The following is a 12,001-nucleotide window of genomic DNA, read 5'->3' as shown; positions in this document are numbered from 1 at the left end:
CAACTGATAAATTTCAGTTGTTTACAAGATATACATTTTTCAAGTGTTTTCTTCCATTCAGTGGCTTGTATTTTTACTCTCTGGTGTCTTTTGAAGGGGAGAAGTTTTTAATTTTGATGAAGCCCAATTTATCAATTTTTTTCTTTTATAGATTGTAATTTTCATTTCATATCTAAACATTCTTTGCCTAACCCAAGGTGACAAAGATGTCATTTTTTTTCTAGAAGATTTATAGTTTATGTTTTGCTCATAGACCTATGATCCATTCTGAATTAACTTTTGTGTATGATGTTACTTATATATCCAAGTTCTTTTTCTTTCTTTTTAATGTATTGACAATAAATGTTCCATCACACTTTGTTGAAAAGACTATCTTTCTCCATTCAGTTGCCTTGGTACCTTTGTCAAAAATCATTTAACCATAAGTGGAAGGATTTATGTCTTTATTCAGTTCCCATGATCTATATCTCTGTCCTCATGCCAATATCACAGTCTCTTGTTTGCTGTGGCTTCATAGTAAGTTTTGAAATCAGGTACTATAAGTCTTCCAGATTTGTTCTTCTTTTCCAAAATTGTTTTGACTATTCTAGATCATTTCCATATGAATTTTCGGATCAGCTTGACCAGTTCTACAAGACAAACAAACACCTACTAGAATTTTTTAAATAGGGATTGTATTTGTTGAATCTATAGATTGATTTGGGAAGAATTGCCCTTACTAATATTGAGTTTCCAATCCATGAACATTTATTTAGATCTTCTTTACTTTTTTTTTTCTCATTAGACTACCAGTTTATTATAAAAAGGATTTAACTCAGGAACAGCCAGATAGAAGAGATGCAGATGGGGAAAGGGCATGGAACTTCCATGCCCTCTCTAGGTATACCACTCTCCCTGCATCTCCACATGTTCACCAACCCAGAAGTTCTCTGAACCCCATCCTTTTGGGTTTTTATGGAGGCTTCATTATGTAGGCATAATTGATTAAATCATTGACCATTTGTTACTCAGATCTTCTGTAATTTCTTTCACAATGATTGGTTGTTCTCAAGATATCTTACACTTATTTTGTTAAATTTATTTTTAAGTATTTTATTCTTTTTCATATTATTGTGAATGAAATTGTTTTCTTAATTCCATTTTTAGGTTTTCATTGTTGGTATACATTGATCTTATATCCTGCAATCTTGTAAAACTTGCTTATTCATTTTAGTAGTTTGTGTATTCTTTAGGATTTTCTAAATCAGGATAATGCCATTTGTAAATACAGATAATTTTACTTCTTTCCTTTCCAAATTATATTCTAAATGCATATAAAGTGACCAGAGCAGGTATCTTTGCCTTATTTCAGATCCTAGGAAGAAAACATTTGGTATTTCACCATTAAGTATGATGTTGGCTGTAGCATTTTCGTATGTCCCCTTTATTAGGTTGAGGAAGTTTCTGTTCCTGGATTGTTGAGTTTTTGTTTGTTTGTTCGTTTTATAAATTTATTTATTTTTGGCTGCATTGGGTTTTCATTGCTGCATGCAGGCTTTCTCTAGTTGCAGTGAGCAGGGGCTACTCTTCGTTGTGGTGAGTGGGCTTCTCATTGCGGTGGCTTCTCTTGTTGAGGAGCACTAGCTCTAGGTGCACAGGCTTTGGTAGTTGTGGCACACGGACTCAGTAGTTGCGGCTTGCAGACTCTAGAGCACAGGCTCAGTAGTTGTGGCACACGGGCTTACTTGCTCTGTGGCATGTGAGATCTTCCCAGACCAGGGCTCGAACCCGTGTCCCTTGCATTGGCAGGTGAATTCTTAACCACTACGCCACCAGGGAAGGCCCTGTTGAGTGTTTTTATTATGAATGTATGTTGGATTTTATCAAATGCTTTTTCTGCTTTTAATGAGATGATCATGTAATTTTTGTCCTTTATTTTATTAACATTTTATATTACAATAATTTTTTGTAACATAAAACCAATCTTGCATGCCTAATGTAACAGTCTTGCATTCCTAACATAAATCCCACTTGGGTTAAAAGGTCTATCATTCTTTTCATATTAAATTTTATATTAAATTTCTGGATTCAGTATGCTAGTATTAAGGAGTTTTCAGTCTATTTCCATGAAGGAACATAGTCTCTAGTTCTCTTTTCTTGAGATGTATTTTTTGGCTTTGATATGGGAAATACTAACCTCAAAAAGTGAGTTGGAAACTGTTTCCTTCTCCTCTATTTTCTGAAATAATTATTTGATAGGATCCACTAGTGAAGCCATCTGGATCTCAACTTTTCTTTATGGGAAGGTTTTTCATTACTAACTTGATTTCTTTACTTGTTTGTAGACCTTTTTAGATTTCTATTTCCTTATTTCTATTTCTTCACTATTGGTAATTTATATCTTTCTATAAAAGTGTCCATTTCATGTAAGTCATTAAATTTGTTGACACAAAGTTGTTTACTTACTATAATCTTTTTAACTTCTGAAATGTTGGCAGTGATTATCCTTCCTTCATTCCAGTCTCTGTAGTGTATATCCTGTCTTTTTCTCTTGGTTATTTTAGCTAAATGTTTGTCAATTTTGTTGACCTTTTCAAAGAACCAACTTTTAATTTCATTAATTTTCTCTGCTGCTTTTCTGTTTTCTAGTTCATTAATTTCTGCTTTAATCTTTGTGACTTCCTTCTAATTGTTTTGGTTTAATTTGTTCTTCTAGTTTAAAAAAAAATGGAATAAGGTACTAACTTGAGACCTTTCTTCTTTCCTAATTTAGTATATTAAAGCTATACATTTCTCTCTGAGTACTGCTTGAGTTATATCCCATAAATTTTGATGTGTTTTGTTTTCATTCAGTTCAAAATATTATCTGATTTCCATTGTGTTTTCTTGTTTGACTCCTGAGTTATTTATAAGTGTGTGTTTAATTTCCAAGTATTTGGAAATTTCCCAATTTTTTCTTTATTTATATTGATCTCTAATTTAATTCTTCTGTGGATAGAGGACAGACATTTGTTTCACGTATTTTGTATTTCTGTTAGATGAACATACATTTATAGTTGTTACATATTCCTGATATGTTTGACCCTTTTATCATTATAAAGCATCTGTCTTTCTCTCTAGTGTTATTTCTCATCTTAAAGTCTGTTTGTTTTTTACTAATATAACCACTTCAACTCTCTTATGGTTACTGTTTGTATGGTGTGTCTTCTTCTGTTCTATTTCTTTCAATCTACTTATATCCTTGAATCTAAAGACAGCATATAATTGGATTTTGCTTTGACTGGAACATTTTCTTCATGTTAAATGTTCCTTTTTCTTTCTTTTGCCTTCTTTTGGATTTCCAAAGTTGTTTTCTTTGTGTATATCTATTTTTCTCTATTAGCTTCATCCTCTTTTACCATAATTGGATGGCTAACTCATATTTCAACATGCGTTATTGACTTATAAAGGTCCAACAAAATGACTACATTTACCACTTTATGAGCAACTTAAGAACCTAAAACACCTTAGATATATTTACTATTCTCCTGCCTTTTTTGCTATTATTGTCATATATTTCAGACCTACATCTGTTTTAAAATCCACTATATGTTATCATTCTTATTTATAAAGCCATTACTTATTTAGAGGTACCTATATATTTTATATTTACCCTTTCCATTACTCTTCATTTTTTATGGCATCTTTGTGCTTCCATGTGCTGCTTGCAGAAGAATTACCCTTAGTATCTCCTTTGAGTGTGGATCTACTAGTGACAAAGTCTCTGACTTTATTTTTGTCTTAATTTTTTTTCTTTCTTTCTCCCTCATTTTCAGAATATATACCAAATATAAAATACCATGTTGGCAATTATCTTCTTTCAGCACTCAGAAGTTATTATTCATTTATGTCCTAGCTTACATTGTTCCTACTGAGAGGTCAGCTTTCAGTTTTATTTTATTATTCCCCTTTCAAAGTAATATGCTTTTTGCACTGGCTTCTTTTTTTTATATATATACAGCAGGTTCTTTTTAGTCATCAGTTTTATACACATCAGTGTATACATGTCAATCACAATCACCCAATTCATCACACCACCACCACCACCACCACCACCCCTGCGGCTTTCCGCTGTTGGTGTCCATACGTTTGTTCTCTACATCTGTGTTTCAATTTCTGTCCTGCAAACCGGTTCATCTGTACCATTCTTCTAGGTTCCACATATATGCCTTAATATATGATACTTGTTTTTCTCTTTCTGACTTACTTCACTCTGTCTGACAGTCTCTAGATCCATCCACATCTCAACAAATGACCCAATTTCATTCCTTTTTAGGGCTGAGTAACATTCCATTGTATATATGTACCACATCTTCTTTATCCATTCATCTGTCGATGGGCATGTAGGTTGCTTCCATGACCTATTGTAAATAGTGCTGCAATGAACATTGGGGTGCATGTGTCTTTTTGAATTACGTTTTTCTCTGGGTATATGCCCAGTAGTGGGATTTCTGGATCATATGGTAATTCTAGTTTTAGTTTCTTAAAGAACCGCCATACTGTTCTACATAGCGGCCGTATCAATTTACATTTCCATGAACAGTGCAAGAAGGTTCCCTTTTCTCCAGACCCTCTCCAGCATTTGTTGTTTGTAGATTTTCTGATGATGCCCATTCTAACGGGTGTGAGGTAATACCTCATTGTCATTTTGATTTGCATTTCTCTAATAATTAGTAATGTTGAGCAGCTTTTCATGTGCTTTTTGGCCATCTGTATGTCTTCTTTGGAGAAATGTCTATTTAGGTCTTCTGCCCATTTTTGGATTGGGTTGTTTGTTTTTTTATATTGAGCAGTATGAGCTGTTTATATATTTTGGAGATTAATCCTTTGTCTGTTGATTCATTTGCAAATATTTTTTCCCATTGTGAGGGTTGTCTTTTTGCCTTGTTTATGGTTTCCTTTGCTGTGCAAAACCTTTTAAGTTTCATTAGGTCCCATTTGTTTATTTTTGTTTTTATTTCCATTACTCTAGGAGGTGGATCAAGAAAGATCTTGCTGTGATTTATGTCAAAGAGTGTTCTTCCTATGTTTTCCTCTAAGAGTTTTATAGTGTCTGGTCTTACATTTAGGTCTCTAATCCATTTTGAGTTTATTTTTGTGTATGGTGTTAGGGAGTGTTCTAATTTCATTCTTTGACATGTAGCTGTCCAGTTTTCCCAGCACCACTTATTAAAGAGACTGTCTTTTCTCCATTGTATATCCTTGACTCCTTTGTCATAGATTACTTGACTATAGGTGCATGGGTTTATCTCTGGGCTTTCTATCTTGTTCCGTTGATCTATATTTCTGTTTTTCTGCCAGTACCATATTGTCTTGATTACTGTAGCTTGGTAATATAGCCTGAAGTCAGGGAGTCTGATTCCTCCAGCTCCATTTTTTTCCCTTAAGACTGCTTTGGCTCTTCAGGCTCTTTTGTGTCTCCATACAAATTTTAAGATTTTTTTGTTCTAGTTCCATAAAAAATGCCATTGGTAACTTGTTAGGAATTGCATTGAATCTGTAGATTGCTTTGGGTAGTATAGTAATTTTCACAATATTGGTTCTTCCAATCCAAGAACATGGTGTATCTCTCCATCTGTTGGTATCATCTTTAATTTCTTTCATCAGTGTCTTATAGTATTCTGCATAAAGTTCTTTTGTCTCCCTAGGTAGGTTTATTCCTAGGTATTTTATTCTTTTTGTTGCAATGGTAAGTGGGAGTATTTCCTTAATTTCTCTTTCAGGTTTTTCATCATTAGTGTATAGGAATGCAAGAGATTTCTATGCATTAATTTTGTATCCTGCAACTTTACCAAATTCATTGATTCTCTATAGTAGCTTTCTGATGGCATCTTTAGGATTCTGTATGTATCATGTCATCTGCAAACAGTGACAGTTTTACTTCTTCTTTTCCAATTTGTATCCCTTTTATTTCTTTTTCTTTTCTGATTGCCATGGCTAGGACTTCCAAAACTATGTTGAATAATAGTGGTGAGAGTGGACATCCTTGTCTTGTTCCTGATCTTAGAGGAAATGCTTTCAATTTTTCTCCATTGAGAATGATGTTTGCTGTGGGTTTGTCATATATGGCCTTTATTATGTTGAGGAAGTTTCCCTCTATGCCCACTTTCTGGAGAGTTTTTATCATAGATGGGTGATGAATTTTGTCAAAAGCTTTTTCTGCATCTATTGAGATGATCATATGGTTTTTCTTCTTCAGTTTGTTAATATGGTGTATCACATTGATTGATTTGCGTATATTGAAGAATCCTTGCATCCCTGGGATAAATCCCACTAGATCATGGTGTGTGATCCTTTTAATGTGTTGTTGGATTCTGTTTGCTAGTATTTTGTTGAGGATTTTTGCATCTGTATTCATCAGTGATATTGGTCTGTCATTTTATTTTTTTATAGTATCTTTGTCTGGTTTGGGTATCAGGGTGATAGTGGCCTCATAGAATGAGTTTGGGAGTGTTCCTCCCTCTGCTATATTTTGGAAGAGTTTGAGAAGGATGGGTGTTAGCTCTTCTCTTAATGTTTGATAGAATTCCCCTGTGAAGCCATCTGGTCTTGGACTTTTGTTTGTTAGAAGATTTTTAATCACAATTTCAATTTCATTACTTGTGATTGGTTTGTTCATATTTTCTATTTCTTCCTGGTTCAGTCTTGGAAGGTTATACCTTTCTAAGAATTTGTCCATTTCTTCCAGGTTGTCCATTTTATTGGCATAGAGTGGCTTGTAGTAGTCTCTTAGGATGCTTTGCATTTCTGCGGTGTCTGTTGTAACTTCTTCTTTTTCATTTTTAGTTTTATTGATTTGACTCCTCTCCCTCTTTTTCTTGATGAGTCTGGCTAATGGTTTGTCAATTATGTTTATCTTCTCAAAGAACCAGTTTTTAGTTTTATTGATTTTTGCTATTGTTTACTTTGTTTCTATTTTTTTTTTCTTTACGGTATGCGGGCCTCTCACTGTTGTGGCCTCTCCCATTGCGGAGCACAGGCTCCGGACACACAGGCTCAGTGTCCATGACTTACGGACCTAGCTGCTCCACAGCATGTGGGATCTTCCTGGATCGGGGCATGAACCCGTGTCCCCTGCATTGGCAGGCGGACTCTCAACCACCGCTCCACCAGGGAAGCACCCTTTGTTTGTATTCATTTATTTCTGATCTGACCTTTATGATTTCTTTCCTTCTGGTAACTTTGGGTTTTGTTTTTTATTCTTTCTCTAGTTCCTTTAGGTGCAAGTTTAGACTGTTTCTTTGAGATTTTTCTTGTTTCTTGAGGTAGGCTTATATAGCTATAAACTTCCCTCTTAGAACGGCTTTTGCTGCATCCCATAGGTTTTGGATCATCGTGTTTTCATTGTCATTTGTCTCTAGGTATTTTTTCATTTCCTCTTTGATTTCTTCAGTGATCTCTTGGTTATTAATAACGTATTGTTTAGCCTCCATGTGTTTGTGGTTTTTTTCCCTGTAATTTATTTTTAATCTCATATCATTGTGGTCAGAAAAGATGCTTGATATGATTTCAATTTTCTAAAATTTACTGAGGCTTGATTTGTGACCCAAGATGTGACCTATCCTGGAGAATGTTCCATGCGCACTTGAGAAGAAAGTGTAATCTGCTGTTTTTGGATGGAATGTCCTATAAATATCAATTAAATCTATCTGGTCTATTGTGACATTTAAAGCTTCTGTTTCCTTATTTATTTTCATTTTGGATGATCTGTCCATTGGTGTAAGTGAGGTGTTAAAGTTCCCCACTCTTATTGTGTTACTGTTGATTTCCTCTTTTATAGCTGTTAGCAGTTGCCTTATGTATTGAGGTGCTCCTATATTGGGTGCATATATATTTATAATTGTTATATCTTCTTCTTGGATTGATCTCTTGATCATTATTTAGTGTCCTTCCTTGTCTCTTTTAACATTCTTTATTTTAAAGTCTATTTTATCTGATATGAGTATTGCTACTCCAGCTTTCTTTTGATTTCCATTTGCATGGAATATCTTTTTCCATCCCCTCACTTTCAGTCTGTATGTGTCCCTAGGTCTGAAGTGGGTCTCTTGTAGACAGCATAGAGATGGGTCTTGTTTTTGTATCCATTCAGCAAGCCTCTGTCTTTTGGTTGGAGCATTGAGTCCATGCATGTTTAAGGTAATTATCAATATATATGTTCCTATGACCATTTTCTTAATTGTTTTGGGTTTGTTTTTGTAGGTCCTTTTCTTCTCATGTGTTTCCCACTTAGACAAATTCCTTTAGCATTTGCTGTAGAATTGGTTTGGTGGTGCTAAATTCTCTTAGCTTTTGATTTCTCCATCGAATCTGAATGAGATCCTTGCCAGCTAGAGTAATCTTGGTTGTAGGTTCTTCCCTTTCATCACTTTAAGTATATCAGGCCAATCCCTCTGGCTTGTAGAGTTTCTGATGCGAAATCAGCTGTTAACCTTATGGGAGTTCCCTTGTATGTTATTTGTCATTTTTCTCTTGCTGCTTTCAATAATTTTTATTTGTCTCTAATTTTTGCCTATTTGATTACTATGTGTCTCAGCATGTTTCTCCTCGGGTTTATCCTGTATGGGACTCTCTGCGCTTCCTCGACTTGGGTGGTTATTTCCTTTCCCATGTTAGGGAAATTTTCAACTATAATCTCTTCAAGTATTTTATCTGGTCCTTTCTCTCTCTCTTCTCCTTCTAGGACCCGTATAATGTGAATGTTGCTGCATTTAATGTTGTCTCAGAGGTCTCTTAGGCTGTCTTCATTTCTTTTCATTCTTTTTTCTTTATTCTTTTCCGCAGCAGTGAATTCCACCATTCTGTCTTCCACGTCACTTATCCTTCCTTCTGCCTCAGCTATTCTGCTATTGATTCCTTCTAGTGTGGTTTTCATTTCAGTTATTGTATTGTTCATCTCTGTTTGTTCTTTAATTCTTCTAGGTCTTTGTTAAACATTTCTTGCATCTTCTCAATGTTTACCTCCATTCTTTTTCTGAGGTCCTGGATCATCTTCACTATCATTATTTTGAATTCTTTTTCTGGAAGGTTGCCTATCTCTGCTTCATTTAGTTGTTTTTCTGTTGTTTTATCTTGTTCCTTCATCTGGTACATAGCCCTCTGCTTTTCATCTTGTCTTTCTGTGAATGTGGTTTTTGTTCCACAGGCTGCAGGACTGTAGTTCTTGCTTCTGCTGTCTGCCCTCTGGTGGATGAGGCTATCTAAGAGGCTTGTTGCACTGGCTTCTTTTACCATTTTCTTCTTTGTCTTTGGTGTTCAGTAGTTTTACTTTGTTAATCCATTACTTTGTTTAATCTGTTTGGAATTTACTATGAATCTTGAACCTATGACTTGATGTCTTTAGTCATTTTTAGAAAAATTTTGGCCACTCTATTTTCGTATATTGGTCCTCTCTTATTCTCTTTTTCTCAGATTTCAGTTATTTCTGTTAGAGCATTTCATATTTTGTGCTAGTAATGTCATGTATATATATTTTTTCTGTATTCTCCATCCTTTTGTTTAACCTACTTTGTTCTGCATATTTTCTTCTGACCTATCTTCTTCATTTGTGTTTAATCTGCTACTTAACCCATCCACTGAGTTGTTTCCAATTTTTGTACTTTTCTTTTATAGAATATCCATTTGCTTCACTTCTGTGGTTTCAGATTCTCTGCCAAAATTGTCATATAATATCTTGAATATATCAGTCACAGTTACTTTATAGTCTGGGTAGGATAATACCAGTATTTTAATCTCTTGTCAGTCTCTTCTTTATAGTCAGCTTTTTCTCTAGGCTTTCAGTCTGTTCTTATCTTTTTGTATTCTTGGGTATTTTATATTATGTGTTTCATGTTATGATAGCAAAATTATAGTGTTAATTTGTAATTGGAGGCTCCAGATGATGTTATCTTCTTCTGTAGGGGATTTATTTTTTGCTCTGGCAGGAAATTTTGCTAGATAGTGTGATTAAGTGAGACTCTTCAAAGTCCTAAGTGAAAGCAAATCACCTCCCCACTTCCCACCTCTAACCACTTGAGACTGCTGAAAGGTCTCAGCTTCTCAGGCTCTCAGCCACAAATTTCAACCATAAAATGCCATCAGGGAAAAATGGCACCACATGTTATGTTTCTCTTTATGATTTAGTTCTCTCTAGGATCTTGGTTAGCAAGGTCTTGAGATCTAGGCTGGGCCATTTCATGAATATATTTGGTCTTATGGTTCTCAGTGGAGGCAGCCTACTAAACACTTGCTTTCAAAGTTCAGTATTTTAAATATCTATTGAGTGTCTACTATGTGCCAGTCATTGTGCTGAACCCTGAAGGTCAAATATGAAGACATAGTCTCTACCCTCAAGGAATTTACAGTTGGAAAGCAAAACAGGTGGATTAACAGGTGATCTCAATACAATGTGGTAAGTCACAAAACTATAAAATGAAAAGCTTGACCTGTAGAGAGTTGTTGTAAAAATGAGTAAGATATGTGACATGCCTAGGACAATACTTGGCAGTAGGAGGTGCCTTATCTCGCTGAGAGATGTTAGAATAAGTTATATGAGGTGTTGCCTACAGTTGAAATCATTTCCTTGGTTACTAAAAGCTTACTCTTAATATTAACAGTGTATCTTATCACTAATGTTGTAGGGGCATAATTCATTGACCAACTACTTAATAAACAGTGCTGTACTAAGTGTTAAGGAATTATAATAAGAAGGTAAATTCATATACCAATTAGAGGGCAGCTTTCTAATTATACCGGTTAAAGAAAAATACTTGTGGAATAATATTTGTCTGGGAAGGTTTTGTAGTTTGAGATATGAAATTTGGATTTGTAGAGATAAGGGGTGTTTTGAGAGAATTTTGGTAGAGTTTAGAATAGGGATGGTATATATAAGTGATAGCAAGGGAAGTAAAGAAATTAATCGAGATAACACATGTTTCTAGTTTAAAATGGCAGATTGACTCCATTTATTTATCTTCTCTGCTTCTCCAAACACTTCTGAAATGATAGTAAATAATTTAAAAAAAATTAACCTACATAGACAAAGATATTGTGAGGAGTAAAATAGCAAATGGGAGATTTATTTATTTATTTTCTTTTTGTGGTATGCGGGCCTCACTGTTGTGGCCTCTTCCGTTGCGGAGCACAGGCTCTGGACGCGCAGGCTCAGCGGCCATGGCTCACGGGCCCAGCCGCTCCGCGGCATGTGGGTTCTTCCTAGACTGGGGCACGAACCCGTGTCCCCTGCATCGGCAGGCGGATTCTCAACCACTGCGCCACCAGGGAAGCCCCCAAATGGGAGATTTAAATGAGTTTTGAGAAGCTGGAAACCAGAGAGGAGTGGTAATTGATTTGGTTATAAAAGAAAGTTATCTAAGTGCCTACAAAAGGAGAAATTAATGAGAAGAGAAGAGGTTTGCCTTATGAACCCCTTGAGAGGCTTAGTACTGTACTTAAGTATCAGGTATTTGTGCACATTGGGAGCAGGACATGGAAGGAGGGAAGATTAGTTGAAAGTTTATATACAAATGCATTAGAATCGCCCCAGGTTCTCTCCTCTATCCTAAATATCTAGGCAACCTTACCCCACAGTTTTCCTGTGGAGGAAGCTGGAGGTTTATTTTCTGGAGAAGCTGAACTGGGAAAATAGATTTGGGAATACCAGGCACAACAGAGGCTTGGGGTGAGGTCTGCGGCTGGAAACATAGGAATTAAGTGAAATATGTGCATTAAACTATTAAATCCTCAGAATCCTTGCTTTCCACCTTTCCCAGAAAGTTTATAATCCCTTAGGTAGGAGATTGGAAGATTATTCTCCAGAGAAACTAAACAACACTATTAAATAGAACTCTACACATTAACTTGGGGAAATTATCTGTGAAAAGGCTGATTTGCTGCCTAATCATTCTGTTGTATGCAGTAAACTCCAATTGATAAGGCATGGCCAAAAAATAAAAATCTAGGGCTTCCCTTGTGGCGCAGTGGTTGATAATCCACCTGCCTATGCAGG

Source organism: Kogia breviceps, chromosome 1, assembly GCF_026419965.1.
Source record: "Kogia breviceps isolate mKogBre1 chromosome 1, mKogBre1 haplotype 1, whole genome shotgun sequence".
NCBI classification, from domain to species: Eukaryota; Metazoa; Chordata; class Mammalia; order Artiodactyla; family Physeteridae; genus Kogia; species Kogia breviceps.
This window is presented reverse-complemented; position numbering follows the sequence as displayed.